General features: G+C 33.7%; 1 protein-coding gene, 2 long non-coding RNA genes and 1 pseudogene across 12 annotated transcripts in view; 2 read left to right on the forward strand and 2 right to left on the reverse strand.

The window, feature by feature from the left end:
- LOC146917219 (uncharacterized) overlaps positions 1-20,352 on the forward strand; it is a 97,094-nt gene that overhangs the window by 55,669 nt on the left and 21,073 nt on the right. Inside the window, exons 1-3 of one of the 8 annotated variants that reach the window (XR_015015521.1) lie at positions 15,903-16,052; positions 16,281-16,485; positions 17,161-19,231. The exons of 5 other annotated variants lie outside the window; for them this stretch is intronic. The gene's annotated coding sequence lies outside the window, so the exon portion shown is untranslated. Of the gene's footprint in view, positions 1-15,902; positions 16,053-16,280; positions 16,486-17,160; positions 19,232-19,960; positions 20,222-20,352 lie in introns of those variants that run through there. 2 more of the 8 variants (XR_015015520.1, XM_085719051.1) reach the window with 2 other exon arrangements.
- Positions 676-2,737, reverse strand: LOC146917223 (uncharacterized). 2 transcript variants are annotated; one of them, XR_015014134.1, is made up of 6 exons: positions 2,539-2,737; positions 2,350-2,388; positions 1,881-2,204; positions 1,528-1,622; positions 1,388-1,403; positions 676-1,065 (listed from the first exon to the last, which is right to left on the reverse strand). It is a non-coding gene; the product is annotated as an uncharacterized LOC146917223 (long non-coding RNA). The 2 variants fall into 2 exon arrangements; XR_015014133.1 differs by having other exon boundaries at positions 1,881-2,388.
- LOC146917224 (uncharacterized) lies at positions 7,304-9,291 on the reverse strand. The gene is made up of 2 exons (XR_015014135.1): positions 9,188-9,291; positions 7,304-7,556 (listed from the first exon to the last, which is right to left on the reverse strand). It is a non-coding gene; the product is annotated as an uncharacterized LOC146917224 (long non-coding RNA).
- On the forward strand, positions 11,661-15,161 carry LOC146917225 (disease resistance protein Roq1-like; annotated as a pseudogene). The gene is made up of 4 exons (XR_015015519.1): positions 11,661-12,196; positions 12,434-13,535; positions 13,699-13,916; positions 14,013-15,161. The product of XR_015015519.1 is annotated as a disease resistance protein Roq1-like (transcript).

Genomic DNA, 20,352 nt, shown 5'->3' on the forward strand with positions numbered 1-20,352 from the left:
AATTATCAAACTTTGCAGACAAAAACAACATCATCATCAATTCTTTGTTCATTTCGATTATGTACTAGTAGTAGTACATTCTCACATGTTGTATCATAAGTTGGATTCAAGGGAAAGACAAGAAAATGCAAGCAATTGATACAAGAGATCAAAATTTGCGGTGCAAAATTGTGATGCGAAAGGACAGATGATGGGACATCTCAATGCTCCAGAATGTATGTCATTTTGTTGTGAATTAATGCAATGCAACTATACTATTCAATACATTTTGTTATGAAACACAGTTTAGGGTTTTCTATATATAATCGAGTTTGCATGGAAATTAGGGTAGCCGAGTTTGCATGGAAATTAGGGTATTCTGTTTGTAAACGTATTAAATAAGTGTACAATAACTTGTCCAAAAAAAAGTCTATAGAAACAATAGATATATACAAACGATGACACAACAGAATAGGAATGAAAAGCTCATCAGTGAGGAGAAATATTAGGGATTGCTGCATTTTAGAAGGAATTTGTTAGGTTAAATTGGTGCGCTGTATTTTAGATGGAATTTGTTAGGTTAAATTGCTGCAAACCTAATGCAACATTTTAGAGGAAAACTAGACCATCGACCCGTGCTAACGCACGGGTCATACAAAAGAACAAATATAGCGCAAATATGAAAGTAAATACTTACCTTGAATCGAAAAAATAGTATAATTCAACTCATAAAATAAATTGCCACAAACGTTTATAATGTACCATATTAAACAATTTCCATGACATCGACTCTGTTATAGAAAGGAAAAACATTGAATCCTAAATGTCTGATTCATTGAGATTGAAGAAATTCGATAACAAAGCAGATAGTTCCAGCATTTGAGCAAGTTAAACAACTTTAGTGTCGGTAGGCTCAATCTTGACACGAACAGCCCTGTTAGGTTTTGTAACCGATGCCTGACCAGCTTCACCAGGTTCAACAACCACAGAGTTAATGCTATCAGAGGACCTCTTAAGACTTGTCTTGCTGGTTGGTGTGTCAATCACAGAGGTATTGCTGCATGAGTCTTCAACCTCCTGTACATCCTGCAGACATTTGCGTAAAAAAATTTGTTTAAAACATAACTTGAATAGATATAAAATACCCACAAATTCTTTGACAAAACAATACAATTGAGTTAATGTGAGTTTGAAAGATTACGTTGACTCCGCGATAGGATTGGATACACAGTTTTTTAATAGGGTACCTTAGAAATACATTATCTCAATAAGGCACTTAGTAATACTAAATGTATGCCTTTCACACCAAGAATATAACATAATGCATTTACAATGTCATTAGATTGACTTCCAATACATATATTGACCGATGGGTCTTGAAACAATAATGGCATCAAAATTTGCTCACCTAGCTCCCAATTCACCTGCAAACATTCAAAAAAATACAATTTGAGAAGCATGAGTGTTTATATTAACATATATAAGTAAACATTTAAATTTGAGAAGCCGTGAACACAAATCGACAACGATGAGAAGTAATATTGTTACCTGCTGCAATCTGTGTTGGAGCTAAAAAACCCGAATTTCTCACTTTCGTGCGGTTATTTTAAATAATCATAATAAGCATAAATCACCAATAAAATCTGCAAAATAGCAGGTAAAAACCGAAATCAAAACACAATGATGAATAATGTAAAATCAAAATCAAAACTTCAAATGGTTTTTTTTAGGAAAAAAATCAAAACTCAAATGTTGATTATCAGACATCAAGAATCAAAAATCAAAACTCAATAATCTAAAATATAAATCATAAATAAATCATAGGAAAACTATAGAGTATATGCGGTACCTTGTAGAGAAAGAGTAGGGGTCATATTTTACAATTTTATGGGAATCATTACCTTGACGGTCGAAAATGAATCGTCGCCGAAATGGGTCGCCACTGTGACTTTGAGTTGTGGATCAGCCACAAAGTTCAAAGCCAGCAAGAAATGTCGAACCCTAGAGGTAGATAAGGGATACAATACCAAATAAGCATAGAATCAAATGAATAAAGATTATTAACCAACAATTAAACAAAACTCACCTCTTTCAGAAAAATAAAAAATAAACAAAACTCACCATGATGTTCACAATTCAGTCTTCTACTATCTACCATAGAACAGAGAAGCGCATGTTGAAAACACATATTTCGATTACAAATAACACTGACACAAAATTAAGACCTTCAAACCCAAAACATACAAATCAAGATCAATGGATATACAAAATAAGCCCAAAATTAAATTTTTCCTAAACTATCAACAAATCATGATTATCTCCTCAAAAATCATATAAACAAAATAAAAAAAAATGAAATTTGAGCTATACCAGAGCCTTGTCGCTCATTTGTTGGCTCCTATTTTGCACCTGAAATATATAGAAGATACTATAAAAACGACAACATCATCTAAAGCTCAAAACTTTTGTAAGCAGCAAAGCTGATTATTCCATTAGAAAATATATAAATTTAGACGAATGACGATGCATAAGCAAGTAAAATGATTGATTGTAAAGTACCTCTCTAGGACCATAAACAGTAGCAATGACTTTGGTATTACCCATCTCGAAAATGGCAGAGCTGGTTTTACAATGAAAAAGAAGTTTAAGGTGAAATGCATGGAATATAAAAAAATAAATTGAGAAAGATAAAAGTATCTACCCATCAGTTTTGGATACATCACCAATCTCTGCTCTAATTTGCCGCATCCAGGATTGCATAAAGAGGAGAAAAGATGGTAAGTTAAATTTCATATCAGAAAGAAAATGAATTGGAGAAAAGAAAAAAGGGGAAAACGGCAGTACTTCTATGGGTCGGCGACCATAAGAGTTAAATATTTAGGAATATGTGTTGAAGTGTCTACCAGTTAGGCAGTGATAGGAGAGGAGAGTTTCCATGGTTCTTCCAGCCATAGGTCAAGAATTGGAGAAAGGATTTCTGACTTGCGGCTTTATTTGTTGTAGAAGCAGATAGTTTAGTGTGGAAACAAAATAGGAAACAATATAGAACCGTGATTCACGTTTTTTTTGTGTGATGTTTATCCGTCCAATTTGTTTCCTTGATTTCCTTTTATTAGGGTTTTATGTTTATCCTGTGATTTCCTTTTTTTTGTTTTCATAATTAACGATTTAGTTAGGGTAAAACAGTAATTGTAGCCATTAGGGTTTTGGAAAAATTAGGGCCAAATAACACTGACACAAAATTAAGACCTTCAAACCCAAAACATACAAATCAAGATCAATGGATATACAAAATAAGCCCAAAATTAAATTTTTCCTAAACTATCAACAAATCATGATTATCTCCTCAAAAATCATATAAACAAAATAAAAAAAAATGAAATTTGAGCTATACCAGAGCCTTGTCGCTCATTTGTTGGCTCCTATTTTGCACCTGAAAATATATAGAAGATACTATAAAAACGACAACATCATCTAAAGCTCAAAACTTTTGTAAGCAGCAAAGCTGATTATTCCATTAGAAAATATATAAATTTAGACGAATGACGATGCATAAGCAAGTAAAATGATTGATTGTAAAGTACCTCTCTAGGACCATAAACAGTAGCAATGACTTTGGTATTACCCATCTCGAAAATGGCAGAGCTGGTTTTACAATGAAAAAGAAGTTTAAGGTGAAATGCATGGAATATAAAAAAATAAATTGAGAAAGATAAAAGTATCTACCCATCAGTTTTGGATACATCACCAATCTCTGCTCTAATTTGCCGCATCCAGGATTGCATAAAGAGGAGAAAAGATGGTAAGTTAAATTTCATATCAGAAAGAAAATGAATTGGAGAAAAGAAAAAAGGGGAAAACGGCAGTACTTCTATGGGTCGGCGACCATAAGAGTTAAATATTTAGGAATATGTGTTGAAGTGTCTACCAGTTAGGCAGTGATAGGAGAGGAGAGTTTCCATGGTTCTTCCAGCCATAGGTCAAGAATTGGAGAAAGGATTTCTGACTTGCGGCTTTATTTGTTGTAGAAGCAGATAGTTTAGTGTGGAAACAAAATAGGAAACAATATAGAACCGTGATTCACGTTTTTTTTGTGTGATGTTTATCCGTCCAATTTGTTTCCTTGATTTCCTTTTATTAGGGTTTTATGTTTATCCTGTGATTTCCTTTTTTTTGTTTTCATAATTAACGATTTAGTTAGGGTAAAACAGTAATTGTAGCCATTAGGGTTTTGGAAAAATTAGGGCCAAATAACACTGACACAAAATTAAGACCTTCAAACCCAAAACATACAAATCAAGATCAATGGATATACAAAATAAGCCCAAAATTAAATTTTTCCTAAACTATCAACAAATCATGATTATCTCCTCAAAAATCATATAAACAAAATAAAAAAAAATGAAATTTGAGCTATACCAGAGCCTTGTCGCTCATTTGTTGGCTCCTATTTTGCACCTGAAATATATAGAAGATACTATAAAAACGACAACATCATCTAAAGCTCAAAACTTTTGTAAGCAGCAAAGCTGATTATTCCATTAGAAAATATATAAATTTAGACGAATGACGATGCATAAGCAAGTAAAATGATTGATTGTAAAGTACCTCTCTAGGACCATAAACAGTAGCAATGACTTTGGTATTACCCATCTCGAAAATGGCAGAGCTGGTTTTACAATGAAAAAGAAGTTTAAGGTGAAATGCATGGAATATAAAAAAATAAATTGAGAAAGATAAAAGTATCTACCCATCAGTTTTGGATACATCACCAATCTCTGCTCTAATTTGCCGCATCCAGGATTGCATAAAGAGGAGAAAAGATGGTAAGTTAAATTTCATATCAGAAAGAAAATGAATTGGAGAAAAGAAAAAAGGGGAAAACGGCAGTACTTCTATGGGTCGACGACCATAAGAGTTAAATATTTAGGAATATGTGTTGAAGTGTCTACCAGTTAGGCAGTGATAGGAGAGGAGAGTTTCCATGGTTCTTCCAGCCATAGGTCAAGAATTGGAGAAAGGATTTCTGACTTGCGGCTTTATTTGTTGTAGAAGCAGATAGTTTAGTGTGGAAACAAAATAGGAAACAATATAGAACCGTGATTCACGTTTTTTTTGTGTGATGTTTATCCGTCCAATTTGTTTCCTTGATTTCCTTTTATTAGGGTTTTATGTTTATCCTGTGATTTCCTTTTTTTTGTTTTCATAATTAACGATTTAGTTAGGGTAAAACAGTAATTGTAGCCATTAGGGTTTTGGAAAAATTAGGGCCAAATAACACTGACACAAAATTAAGACCTTCAAACCCAAAACATACAAATCAAGATCAATGGATATACAAAATAAGCCCAAAATTAAATTTTTCCTAAACTATCAACAAATCATGATTATCTCCTCAAAAATCATATAAACAAAATAAAAAAAAATGAAATTTGAGCTATACCAGAGCCTTGTCGCTCATTTGTTGGCTCCTATTTTGCACCTGAAATATATAGAAGATACTATAAAAACGACAACATCATCTAAAGCTCAAAACTTTTGTAAGCAGCAAAGCTGATTATTCCATTAGAAAATATATAAATTTAGACGAATGACGATGCATAAGCAAGTAAAATGATTGATTGTAAAGTACCTCTCTAGGACCATAAACAATAGCAATGACTTTGGTATTACCCATCTCGAAAATGGCAGAGCTGGTTTTACAATGAAAAAGAAGTTTAAGGTGAAATGCATGGAATATAAAAAAATAAATTGAGAAAGATAAAAGTATCTACCCATCAGCTTTGGATACATCACCAATCTCTGCTCTAATTTGCCGCATCCAGGATTGCATAAAGAGGAGAAAAGATGGTAAGTTAAATTTCATATCAGAAAGAAAATGAATTGGAGAAAAGAAAAAAGGGGAAAACGGCAGTACTTCTATGGGTCGGCGACCATAAGAGTTAAATATTTAGGAATATGTGTTGAAGTGTCTACCAGTTAGGCAGTGATAGGAGAGGAGAGTTTCCATGGTTCTTCCAGCCATAGGTCAAGAATTGGAGAAAGGATTTCTGACTTGCGGCTTTATTTGTTATAGAAGCAGATAGTTTAGTGTGGAAACAAAATAGGAAACAATATAGAACCGTGATTCACGTTTTTTTTGTGTGATGTTTATCCGTCCAATTTGTTTCCTTGATTTCCTTTTATTAGGGTTTTATGTTTATCCTGTGATTTCCTTTTTTTTGTTTTCATAATTAACGATTTAGTTAGGGTAAAACAGTAATTGTAGCCATTAGGGTTTTGGAAAAATTAGGGCTTCAAATGATTTCCTTTTATTAGAGTTTTATGTTTATCCTGTGATTTCCTTTTTTTTTTGTTTTCATAATTAACGATTTAGTTAGGGTAAAATAGTAATTGTAGCCATTAGGGTTTTGGAAAAATTAGGGCTTCAAAATTGGCTTGGGACAACTTTTAACGATTTAGTTAGGGTAAAACAGTAATTGTAGCCATTAGGGTTTTGGAAAAATTAGGGCTTCAAAATTGGCTTGGGACAACTTTTATATATAGATAGATGATTTCCTTTTATTATGATTTCCTTTTATTAGGGTTTTATGTTTATCCTGTGATTTCCTTTTTTTTTGTTTTCATAATTAACGATTTAGTTAGGGTAAAACAGTAATTGTAGCCATTAGGGTTTTGGAAAAATTAGGGCTTCAAAATTGGCTTGGGACAACTTTTATATATAGATTTAGTTAGGGTAAAACAGTAATTGTAGCCATTAGGGTTTTGGAAAAATTAGGGCTTTGATATATGAAAAGTAATCATATTTTTTATGATATGAGATCAAAACAATGGACCTATTTAACACCACCAAATTTATCCATTCAACTTTAACATCAAAACAATCAGAGGGTGTGGGTGTTATGAAGAACACCTCATTGCTCAAGTTAAATGATACCAAACATGATCCACCAGGGCTATGATTTTTACATAACCAATGACACGTTCCATCCATGTAGACAAGGGTGTTTTGAAGAACATGACATTAATGTTGAAGATGCAACATGTGCCGTGAGGTGCTCACGGTGACATTTGGTCATACACACATTTCAATTTCTAGAAGTTATTCAATGCCAAACAAATCTACACATGCAAATATAAGCTTAGTTCCTCATAAACCTCTCTAGTAGAATTTCAAAAGTTGGACTAATCTAACTGATAAGAAGATCATATCTCGATATTAGGTCAATCAAACAGACAAAATTTGGTAATACATTATTCAAGTAGAGCACTGAACAAGTCATTGATAATACATTCCAACTAACAAGTGCATAATTAAGCATAATTAAATTAAGGCCATGTTTTCCATTATCATCTCTTACAAACATGAGTGGTGGGAAAAATTACAGCTCTATAATACACACTGTTTATAACAATTAGCAAGCAATCGCGGAGAAGATGCGACGACTTATTTCAACGACGGAAATGTCTTTTGAACAATGTCCATCTGCAACTTGTCCAATAAGTTTTATCCTTTTCAGGTCTTCATTGACACTCTTATATCAAGTATCATTACAGTATTCCATCTCTCTGTCATTCTGTTCATAAAAATTTAACCAAACATATTAGAGTTAAAAATAGTACCATTAATGTTTATCAATAATACTAGTATAACAGGTTTAATTAAGATCATTTTTGGATTTCAATAATACTAGTATACACACATATTTAAAGCCCTTAAAGAGTGATCCGAAGGCACTCGTTAGCATGAATTTCACCACCTAATAGTATATGTCAACATTAAGCATAGATACACTATTCTACCACCTCTTCAATGTTACATTATCATATATCTACTCCTCTGTTACTCAATTCTGACTAATATTCAATTAAGTTAAATTATACATTTCCATAATCATTCAGAACCTTAATCATTTAGCATCTAATTAATAGAAACCCTTGTCTCTCTAGTCACCCATTTATTGAGGTTTCTATTTTGTCTAGACATTACATACCACAAAAACTTCAAGAATGAGGCCAACATACCTTATTCATAAATGTAATCATAACAACTATTAATATGTTGAAATTTTCAGGGGTGTTGAAAGTTACACTATCAATTATCAAACTTTGCAGACAAAAACAACATCATCATCAATTCTTTGTTCATTTCGATTATGTACTAGTAGTAGTACATTCTCACATGTTGTATCATAAGTTGGATTCAAGGGAAAGACAAGAAAATGCAAGCAATTGATACAAGAGATCAAAATTTGCGGTGCAAAATTGTGATGCGAAAGGACAGATGATGGGACATCTCAATGCTCCAGAATGTATGTCATTTTGTTGTGAATTAATGCAATGCAACTATACTATTCAATACATTTTGTTATGAAACACAGTTTAGGGTTTTCTATATATAATCGAGTTTGCATGGAAATTAGGGTAGCCGAGTTTGCATGGAAATTAGGGTATTCTGTTTGTAAACGTATTAAATAAGTGTACAATAACTTGTCCAAAAAAAAGTCTATAGAAACAATAGATATATACAAACGATGACACAACAGAATAGGAATGAAAAGCTCATCAGTGAGGAGAAATATTAGGGATTGCTGCATTTTAGAAGGAATTTGTTAGGTTAAATTGGTGCGCTGTATTTTAGATGGAATTTGTTAGGTTAAATTGCTGCAAACCTAATGCAACATTTTAGAGGAAAATTATTAGGTTAAGTTGCTACAGACCTAATAAAATTAATAAATAAGGATGTCATTTAACTAAAAATAGTTTTTCTCTTCTCCAGTTATTTTATTCCTACTTTATCTAGACATACATACCACAAAAACTTCAAGAATGAGACCAACATACCTTATTCATATATGTAATCATAACAATTATTAATATGTTAAACCCACCACTTATACAAAAAAAGGGTTGAAAGTTACATCATCAATTATCAAACTTTGCAGACAAAACAACATCATCATCAATTCTTTATTCATTTGGATTAGGTAGTAGTAGTACACTCTCACATGTTGTACCATAAGTTGGATTCAAGGGAAAGACAAAAAAATGCAAGCAATTGATAAAAGAGATAAAAATTTGCGGTGCAAAAATTGTGATGAGAAAGGACAGATGATGGGACATCTCAATGATCCAGAATGTCATATTGTTGCGAATTAATGCAATGCAACTATACTATTCAATATATTTACCATGATGAAATATTTACCATGATGAAATAATTGAGCTGTTCTACTTCTCTCTCTGTCTGTGATGCTGATTGTCACTTGTTAGGATGAGTCTACACTTATGTTTTATGTGGATAGAAATTCTACAGCCATAAATTAATAGAAATATCAAACAATTAGAATGAGTCTACACGTACTTCTGAACTTTTTAACTTAACCCAGTTTTTATTTCTTTAAAGTATCTACTTGAGAATCACTTACCACAAGTGCAGGTTAAATCTAAAAAGGGTCACAAATCAAACCCTCATTTCTTGAGACTATTATTTCCACATCAAGGAAAACTGATTACAGAGTGCTATTGTTGTTCTTGAGAACAAAATAAAACAAATCAGAGAGAGAAGGATGAACAGAAGAGGAAGGTGGTGGTGTTGTTGTGCCCATGTTGTTTTTTAATGAATTTGTAGGTTTTTTAATGAATTTGTAGGTTTTTTAATAAAAAATTCTTGATTTGTAATGAACACCATGATAAAAGTTTTAGGGTTTAGCCATCAATCACTAGATACAAATTATAGCATATCATCAGTAACAAAGGAAGGAACTACAAATTGTGTACCTTTGCATTAGCTTGATGAAGGATACCCGTAGACAACGCCGACAACTATGAGAGGGATAACTACCCTCATTCCGTCTAGCTTTAGGTCTACACAATGATATTCAGAATAATTAACTGTCTAATGGGATGACGTTTAAATAGCTAAATGGCTGAGGGCAGGGACCTCTCATTGGGCTTATCTAAATGGTGCAACCCATCACGGTCCATTTAGTAACAATAACCCAATCACTCAAATTCATCATATAATTAGTGCTTAACACAATAGACCAGAATTTATATTATAAGATTAACTTATAATAATTGATTATTGTCAATTCATAATTGATTAATTAAATAATTAATCCAACACACCATGCACCTTTAAGTTAAAGAAGATGAAGATGATTTTAAACTTATATCATGGACAAAAAAAATAAAAAAATAATACAATTACAGCGCCACATAATAAAAAAATGCTGACTCTGCGCACCACATCATCTTAGTTACACAGTCAGATGGGGTCATGGTCTATTTCTGAATAATCTTTATTTTACAAGGATGCAATCTAATTTTTTATTACAGTGGGTAAACTGAAAATGACCTATGTTGCAGGTGGTAAAACACTATTAATACTATAATATAACATGAAAGAGTTAAATTCTTCAATTCACAAAAAACAAAATCACATTAGAAGTTTAAAAAGTCAAATTTTAGAGTTGGTTACAATAACAAAGAAACTCAAACGCACAAATAATACAGTATCATATTAATGTATAACAGAAGGCCATAAATTTTACTCACTATACATTAATAAGCAAAAAAGAAGTACCACAAATACTCCTTCAAAAAAAAAAAAGTATCACAAATACTGTACACGTATCTGGCACTTATGTTTCAGAGTATCTTCTGTTTGACAAATACGTTGTACACTAACTTGATTTTCCTTGTAAACATTACCTTTTAAAATGCTTTAAATACTTCCATTGTACCAAATTATATGATATTTTGGGAATTTCACACCTATTAAAAAATGTAATTTTTTTGCATGAGAAAGATATATCATGAGTTGTTTTACAAAATTGTCTTAAATAAATGGTATGAGAAAGATAAATTAAAAATTAAAAGAAGAGAGAGTAATAAATAGTTAAAGGCAAAATAGAAAAAGTAATATTATTGTTTGTTGGTATTGTAAACTGAGTTATAATTTGAGACAATTTTTTTTCTTTCTAAAGCGACTTATAATTTGCAAGTAATACTTATGGATATGATTATCATGATATTATTGACGATTGGTCAAACATAAAATAAAATAAAACTACATTTTCATACGGAAGATAAGAAGGAAGTTGCACACATTGTAAAAGCAGAGGGTCTAATAACTCCTAACGGACCAAAAGATATTCGGTTACTATTATAAGTAAAAATATACATTTTAGATTCATTCAATTAATGATGTATATGATCTTAATCATATACTACATACATCATTTGATGAATGAATATAAAATGTTTAATTTTTACTTATATGGTCTTTATTATATGTTAATATGATCTTGTTGTTAAATGTTAAATAACTAGCTTTTTAAATGGAATTTATCAGAACTTTTTTGTATATGCATTACTAACTCTTCTGTGTTTTCCCTAAAAAAAAAAAACTCTTTTGTGTTTGAACAGCATAGCTTGAATTTAACACTGAGTAATTAAGTAGCATAGTAAAGTAAGACTTGTAAAAAGTCTTGCTAGTAATATAATATAATATAGATAGATAGTTCCAGTACTTTTTATTGACTTGTTTTGTCATTATAGCACACACAGTTTTACCGTCTTTCATCATTATACTAAAGTCTTGCTAGGATTTTGCAGGGAAGTTTCACATAATATTTTTGTCATTAGTTTTAAAGAATCCACCTCACAGACCACACAAATTACTCATTCATATTCTCCACTTTCAAAGTCTTTTCAACCAAACTCTTTCAATTCTCATGGCTATCCAATCACCTTCTCGAGTGTTCCTCAGTTTCAGGGGCAGTGACACTCGCAACAATTTTACCGGTAATCTCTATAAGGCTCTTATTGACAAGGGAATTCGTACTTTCATTGATGATAATGATCTTGAAAGAGGAGATGAAATCACACCATCACTTGTCAAGGCCATCGAAGAATCTAGGATTTTTATTCCCATATTTTCTGCCAACTATGCATCTTCTTCATTTTGTTTGGACGAACTTGTCCGTATCATTCACTGCTACAAGACAAAGAGTTGCTTGGTATTGCCCGTTTTCTATGATGTGGAACCTACTCACATACGACATCAGAGTGGGAGTTATGGTGAGCATCTTATTAAGCATGAAGAGAGGTTCCAAAATAACGAGAAAAACATGGAGCGATTGCGTCAATGGAAGATGGCTCTTACCCAAGCTGCTAACTTGTCCGGCTACCCTTATAGTCCTCATCATGAGTACCCCACTTTACTTAAATCTTGTTTTTTCCTTTTTATATTTTATTTCTTTAATTTTTATACCTAAATAATCTAATCTGAAAGCTTAAATAGGAACACATTTTCTATTAATGTTTTTAAAACAAATGTAAGTTATTTATATGTCAAAAAAGTTAGAATTGCATAATATATTCTCAATACATGGATGTGATTTTGATTTTAGTGTATGTTCTAACTTATCTTATTCGACATGAATAGATATGAATACAAGTTTATTGAGAAGATAGTCGAAGACATCTCCAACATTATCAATCATGTTTTTTTAAACGTAGCCAAATACCCGATTGGATTACAGTCTCGAATAGAACAAGTGAAATTGCTTCTTGACATGGGCTCTGAGGATGAGGTCCGCTTGGTAGGACTTTATGGTACTGGAGGCATGGGTAAATCAACACTTGCAAAAGCAGTTTTTAATTTTGTTGCTGATCAATTTGAAGGTGTACGTTTTCTTCATAATGTTAGAGAGAATTCAACTCTTAAGAACTTGAAACATCTCCAGAAGGAGCTCCTTTCAAAAACAGTTAAATTTAACGGTCAGTTAGCAGATGTTAGTGAGGGAATACCAATTATAAAGGAAAGACTATCAAGAAAGAAGATTCTTTTGGTTCTTGATGATGTTGACAAACTGGAGCAGCTAGAGGCTTTGGCTGGAGGACTTGATTGGTTCGGTCGTGGAAGCAGAGTCATCATTACCACTCGTGATAAACATTTACTAGCCTGTCATGGGATTACAAGTACACATGCAGTAGAAGGGTTGAATGAGACAGAAGCTCTTGAATTGTTGAGGCGAATGGCTTTTAAAAATGACAAAGTTCCTTCAAGTTATGAAGATATTTTAAACCGTGTAGTTACTTATGCATCTGGCCTTCCGTTAGCTATAGTAACAATAGGGGCCAATTTGTTTGGAAGGAAGGTAGAAGATTGGAAGCGTGCATTAGATGAGTATGAAAATATTCCCGATAAAGATATCCAAAGTATACTTCAAGTAAGCTATGATGCTCTGAAGGAAAAGGATCAGAGTGTCTTTCTAGACATTTCTTGTTGCTTCAAAGGGTGTAAATGGACGAAGGTTAAAAAAATACTTCATGCTCATTATGGCCATTGCATAGAACATCATGTTGGAGTGTTGGCTGAAAAATCTCTCATAGGCCATTGGGAATATGACACTTATGTGACCTTACATGACTTGATAGAGGACATGGGTAAAGAAGTCGTCTGACAGGAATCTCCCAACAAGCCTGGAGAACGCAGTAGGTTGTGGTTTCACGATGATATACTTAAAGTTTTAAGAGATAATACGGTAAGGAAAACTTATACTTATGAACAGTTTGTTGTTTTAGCGTTAGCCATGACTTTGAACATCCTGCCACCTCATACTAGTGTTTTTTATTCACTTAATTACATGTATATTACTCAATATAATATTTGTATTGTGATTTATTCTTTTTTTATTTTGTTAAAAGGGAACTGAGAATATTGAAATGATATATTTCAAAGCTGCCTTAACGGCAAGAGAAACAGAGTGGGATGGAATGGCTTGCAAGAAGATGACAAATCTCAAAACACTTATCATTGAAGATGCTTACTATTTTGGGGGTCCAAGTAACTGTCCTGGGTATCTTCCAAGTAACTGTCCTGGACATGTTCTCCTTTGAAGTCTCTATCTTGTATTTCGAGCAAGGCAAGTGAAATAAGTTCATTTTTCAATTGTGTATATTGATAATTCACTATTAGATTATAATTTTAATTTCAACTTATATTTTTTTTTTTTATGCAGGAGTTCAACTATATGAAAGTCTTGACATTGAACTATTGTCTATATTTAACCCATATACCCGATGTCTCAGGTCTTCCAAATTTAGAAGAGTGCTCATTTCGATATTGTAATAATTTAATTACAATTCACAATTCGATTGGACACCTAAACAAACTTGAAATCTTAAATGCATCTGGTTGCAGCAAGCTTGAGCATTTTCGACCCTTACAGCTGTCCTGTCTTAAGAAATTCGAAATCTGTGTGTGTGTGAGTCTCAAGAATTTTCCAGAATTATTATGCAAGATGACAAATATAAAAGATATTGAGATATATGATACTTCCATAGAAGAATTGCCATCTTCATTTTTAAATCAAATTCCCATCACTCTTATATGAAATGAAGAAAGGACTTTTCTCGGTTACTTTAGCACTAAGGATAGAACCTATTCCTCATAATATCTGTCTTATACAGGAGCAAGAAAAGGGTTGGACTGCACACACACACTCACTTGAGACTTGATGTTGGGTAGAATAGGTTCATGAGAAGTATTTGAAATTGTAATTAGTGTACTTGAGGCAAGGCCTTTCTCTAGAGACATTTGTTCTTAATATTGCCATAATCAAATCTTTGTTGCTGCTATGTTTGCTGTCTTTTGCTTGAGGACAAGCAAGGATTCAAGTGTGGGGGAGTTTGATGAGTCATAGATAGTATTAATTATTGCCTTATTTAGTTTAGTTTTATTTTAGATTTGATTTAGTTTTATTGCATTTTATTTTATATTAGAATATTTTACTTCAAATTATGTTTTATTTTATTTTAGGAATAAATATATGGTGGAAGGTGTCTTGGAGCAAAAGAAAGAGGACTGGAGCAAATACAGCACAAGAATACGAAGATACGGGACAAAAATATGTTCCCACCAAGTCAGAAGCTTGGCACGGCCAGTGCCAACATGTGGCACGGCCGTGCCACCTCCAGAAGCCACTTTTGCTGCTTTTTCTTCAAGGCCAAGTTACCCTGTTGCAGCTTTACTGTTTTACCCTTTTATTTGCTTAGTTTCTAAGTCGATTGTAAAGCTATAAATAGAGTAGCTCTCCACCATGAACAATCATCCTTTACTTTGTTTATTTCAATTGCAATTTTAATAAAAGTCTTTATTTTCTCTTTTACTTTCTTTGCAATTTATTTTACCGTATTTCTCTCTTCTTCCTCCATGTCTACGATGAACATGAGTGAGTAGACTTCTTAGTCTTAGGATTATTGGGGAGTCTAATGACTCAATCCTAAACAAAACATGTCTAAACCCTAATTTCTATGTAACCCTAATTTCTAATCTAGATTCACCGTCTTAACGTGGATTAACAATTATCAAACTGTGGAAGCGAAAGCGGAGGGTTTGATAATCGTTAATCCATCATCCTAAACATCAATTCATAAAGCGAGAGCGGAGTCTTGATGTTGGAACAAGTGAATCTAGACAATAGTTGCAAAACAGTGAAATAGTCTTTGCAACTATTGAGACAAAGAGTAGTTTCAATCCTCTATGCATCTTCTAGTAATCATGTCAGTGAAATAGGCTTGGTTGCTAGAAGTAAACTCTCACCGGACTTTCATCGGAAAGGTGAGGGGCTAAGGGAAACCGGTCTTTAGAAATTAGTGTGTAAACCATGAAATTAGAAGTTTAGGTTTTGTCAAGTGAAGGATTAGTTATTAAGATGAACCAATGATCCTAAGGCCCTTTATTATTATTGTTTTTACCTTCAGCAATCAAACCCTTTCTAATCAACTTTCTCTCCTCTAATCATTCATTAAAAGTTAATTAAATTGACCAACTCCCTAGCGGAACGATACTCTACTTACTACTATTACTTCGATAGGCCGTGCGCTTGCGGTTTGGCTCTATCAGTAATATAATTATACATTTGGCAGGAAACCATATCTAGCGGCCTTTCTTTTTGCATTGTCATACGAGATGTCTAGAGGTGGTTCACACCACAAAATTCGTTGGTTGCTCGAAAGGGAATCATGTATCATATGCTTTGCAGCTCAGTTGTACTTTGGTATGAATTGAACATTTCATGTGATCCTTCTGCAGCTGTACATATTTTCTTTTGTTCGAACTGGAGTTTAGATTATTTCTGTAATGATCACAAAATGTTCCCTCTCCCCAAAAATGGGAAGACTTGTTCTATACTAAATTTTTTATAATGAAACGTGTCTACTGTTTAGTTTGTATATTATAAGTTGTTGCTATTATAAGTTGTTGCTAATGTAAATGTGCATACCAGGTCGAAACGATTATGAAGTGAGGGGTTTCCAAACTAAACTCTGTCCATACTGGAAAGGAGCTTTCAGATCTGCAAGAATTTATGTGGGATAAAGAAATAAATCTGAGAACCGACATTTATGAGATCCTTTTGCAAAAGTCGTGACTTTTGTTCTCCAAGCTCAAAATCATAAATAAATCAAAGAACGAGAACAACATTGGATAAGGTGAGACCTGATGTAATTTTTTATGGAGGATGTTTATGCTGCAGATATTGTTTGAATTTGATGCTTTCATTCCTGTACGTTTAGAGGCATGCATTAGATTATAGAATCAATACCATTTTAGAAGTACATGTAAATTATGGAGGCCAACATTGGATAATGTATTTGAATGTTTAATGTAAATATATACTGAAAAAGCAAATATCAGGATCCACATATGATGTATGTCCTGAGCAAACTTGCATTCTTTTTTTCAATGCAAAATAATCACCAACGTATCTACTTGTTGATTTGTTGCAAATAGTTTAAAGTGGTTCTGCAATAAAGTGCTTTATTGTCACATAAACAAGTGACTTAGAAGTGTTTCCTTTGAACACTTGTGCTGCTGCATAATGATTATAATTATTACTAAGCTTAACTGTTTTAGACCTGAGTTGTACACACACAACAAGCACACAACTTAGATTTTGAATACTTGTAAGAGGCATGATTCTATTTGCTTCACAATTTCTGAATTTCTAGTATTAGATGTGGATTTTATCTTGGATTTTGGTTTAAATTGTATATAGAACTTTACAAATACGAACTTCATAGCCTTTGTATCAGTAATTAGTAGTCTTTTTGGTGGGAGTTATCTGGTAAATTTTGATACAACAACTTTGATGGCCTTTGTATCAGTAATTAGTAATGGTGTAACGGAGAATTTTTTGGCTATTCTCGAAAGTGAGCGGAGACAGCAATTTAAGGGAAGCTTTGACTTTGTGATTGCTTAAGTGAGTTATCGTTTTTTTTTTTTTTTTGCCACCTGCTGTGTTTTTTGGTTGAAGTCACATGTTGTTTACTTGTTGGTTTTTCAAGTCCTGACATGACTTTATTTTTCTTCCCATTTCCAAGTGAATGACTTTACGTGCTTCAATTTTTTTCAATCACAGCTAAATTTTAGTGCATAAGAAACAAATGAATCTAAAAATTTTATGATCAACCAAATTCTGTTTGGAGGTGAATGTTTCTTCATAATCTAACTTCGCAAATGAATTTTAAGTGACTTGAAAACAAGGAATAAGGACTTCAATAGCTGAATATGTATCCAAGTGCTTTTGGTTCAGTTTTAGACTTTTAGCTGGTAGGGATCATTCTTTTAAAGAAGCATATCCTTGGATACCTCCAAAGCTGTTGTCCTTGTTTTGTCAATCTGTCTTGAGTATATATGCAATTATCCGAATAGTTGATGTCACAAGAAATTATGTTTTGTGGGAGCACTGTTATCTGCGGTTTTTGTTTCTAACCAAATTGTTTCTAGTCTTTTATAGCAACTCTCCTATTTCACACTTTTCAAAGGTTTTACAAATAACTGAAGAGTTATAGACTAACTGCAACGGTGTTCCAAGAGGTCTTAATGAAAACATATCGAGAGGGAAAAATAAATTTAGCATGATCAGTGAAAGACATAAAACGCCCTTTACAAGTTAATACATACAAATGCCTCAAGAATGTATATTTTATTTGAGATGCCTATTGATAGTTGAATAATGGGTGCAGATGCGAAGAATCACAACAGAAGCGTGGGTGATTACATGGATCTTATGTTTCAGTTGGAAAAGAAATTGGATCTGTTGGTGAATGCATGATTTGGTGATGTTGTGAATTTTCAATCACTTTCCAAAGTGGGGCAAAGTGTCAATGGCAAACCAAAACCAAACTTAAGCACAAGCAACAACAACAATCAAGTGTAAAGCATAAACCCACAATCTAATCAAAGAAATCAACAAGCTAAAGAGAGTAAAAGAACACCAAGACAACACCAAGGATTGTTCACCCGGTTCGGTTCAATCCAACCTACTCCGGGGGAGAGATTCTACTCTCCAATCCACTATCAATGAGTTCTTACAAAGATATACAAATGAGTTACAAGAAATTAGCTTTGAAAGCTCACAATTGAACAACCCTAATTTCTACCCATTTTCCCTATCTCACCCATGAACAAATCACTCATGATAATCACACACCCATGGTGTTTACAATGTTTCCCACACAAGATAACCTCACTACAAGGTCACTCCACTCATGTGTTTCCCAAACCCCCATGAATCTACCACCAAAAGGAACCAACCCTTTTCCCAAGAGCCCCCTCTTTTGGTTTCCATGGAATCACACCATGAAGCTTTGAATCCTCACCCAAAGACTCTCAACATTTAGTATCTAAGACCCTAAATGTTCCCTCCTTTGGTTTCCATGAGATTCACCAAGCCTCACCAAGCTCTCTTGAGCTCTCACATGACTAGGGATGGCAATTGGACCCAAGCCCAATGGGCACCCGCAAAAAATACCCATGGTGGGCGGGTAAATACCCGCATTGTTGGGTATGGGCTTGGACATGGGTAATTGCCCGCAAATTTGAACGGGTATGGGTGCGGGTACGGGCACTCTAGTGCCCACCCCGCCCCATGCCCGCACATTATATAGACTATACAAATAATTTTATTTATATTAAATTTAGTTAATTAATCCTAAGTCTTTGATATTTATTGTATTCATATCATATCATATTTTAATTATGTTGTGATATTTTTTGTTATTTATTATCTTTTTCTTGTGAAAGTGCGGGTAATGGGTGCGGGTACGAGCACTTAGATACCCATAAGGTATGGGGACGGGCACCAAACTTATTGCCCACGAGGGTATGGGCTCGGGTATGGGGATTTTCTTAAAACGCGGGTATGGGGATGGGCACTATGGTACCCTGCCCAATGGGTACCCATTGCCATCCCTACACATGACTCTCATCCCCTCAAAGTGAAGAAATAAGCCATTTATAGTGCCAGAAAACGTGACCAATCGGGCCCCGAAAACACCCATCGGGCCCCGATGTACGACAAAAGGACAGAAAAAAAATCTGCCTTATCCGCAAAATCGGGCGCCGATCATATCCCCTCGGGCGCCGATTTTTTCCGCAGCCAAAGGCTTGCCAGGCACAACAAAATCGGGCCCCGATCTCACACCATCGGGCGCCGATTTTTGACAGACAGAAACAGGCACAAGTCAAAAAATTCTTCAATTTTAAGACATTTTCAACAGGTGAAAATGCAATGCAGAGTTGATGCCTCTGTACTGCTGCCACTTTCCTGCTATTATTAAAAGCAAAAGCAAAGTCCTAGGGGCCGTTATGGTGGTTGTGATAGGAATTTGCCAACAAATCTTCTGGTCTGGAACCTGTACAAAGATTGCAGGTATTCACAAAGCATTTCAAAGCTCTACAAGTAGTTAGCTGGTTTGATTTGCAATTATTGTTTCTTGTATTTCCATTGTGTAGGTCACGATTATGAACTTTTTTTTGGTTCCTTATCTAAGTTTCTATGGCCGGTCTTTTCGACTAAAATGGAATAATACATGTTTGTTTAAAGAGGATGATTCTTCAATGTAGTTATTGCTTCTAGCATGGCATTTACTAGGCAGATTTGGTCTTTTCAAACTCATCCAGGGACTGCAGGATTTGGAGGACTTGATCGGAATTACGACAAAGCTTTTCAATTTGGATTTTATGCGAGTATAGGTTGGTCAAATATCCTTCATGCAGAGGTTGTCTCAAGGATCATAGTGAAAATCTCACAGTTGTGATGAGTGGACTAACCCACGTAAACCACTATAATTCTCGTGTGTTATATTCTTTACCCTTATTCTTTATTGGGTCAATTATGTTTCTAGTCCCTATAAAATAGCGACCTTATAAGTTTAGTCCTTACTTAATTTTAATAGCATTTTTAGTCCCTAATTTTGTTTTTCTGCACTGAGTATTAGTCCCTACTCAATTCAAATTTGTTTAATTTATACTTAAACTCTTAAATTTTTGAACAATTTTTTGCAGACATGTTT

The sequence above is a fragment of the Medicago sativa genome, chromosome 6, assembly GCF_051527215.1.
Source record: "Medicago sativa cultivar Bolivia chromosome 6, Bolivia_mono, whole genome shotgun sequence".
NCBI lineage: Eukaryota > Viridiplantae > Streptophyta > Magnoliopsida > Fabales > Fabaceae > Medicago > Medicago sativa.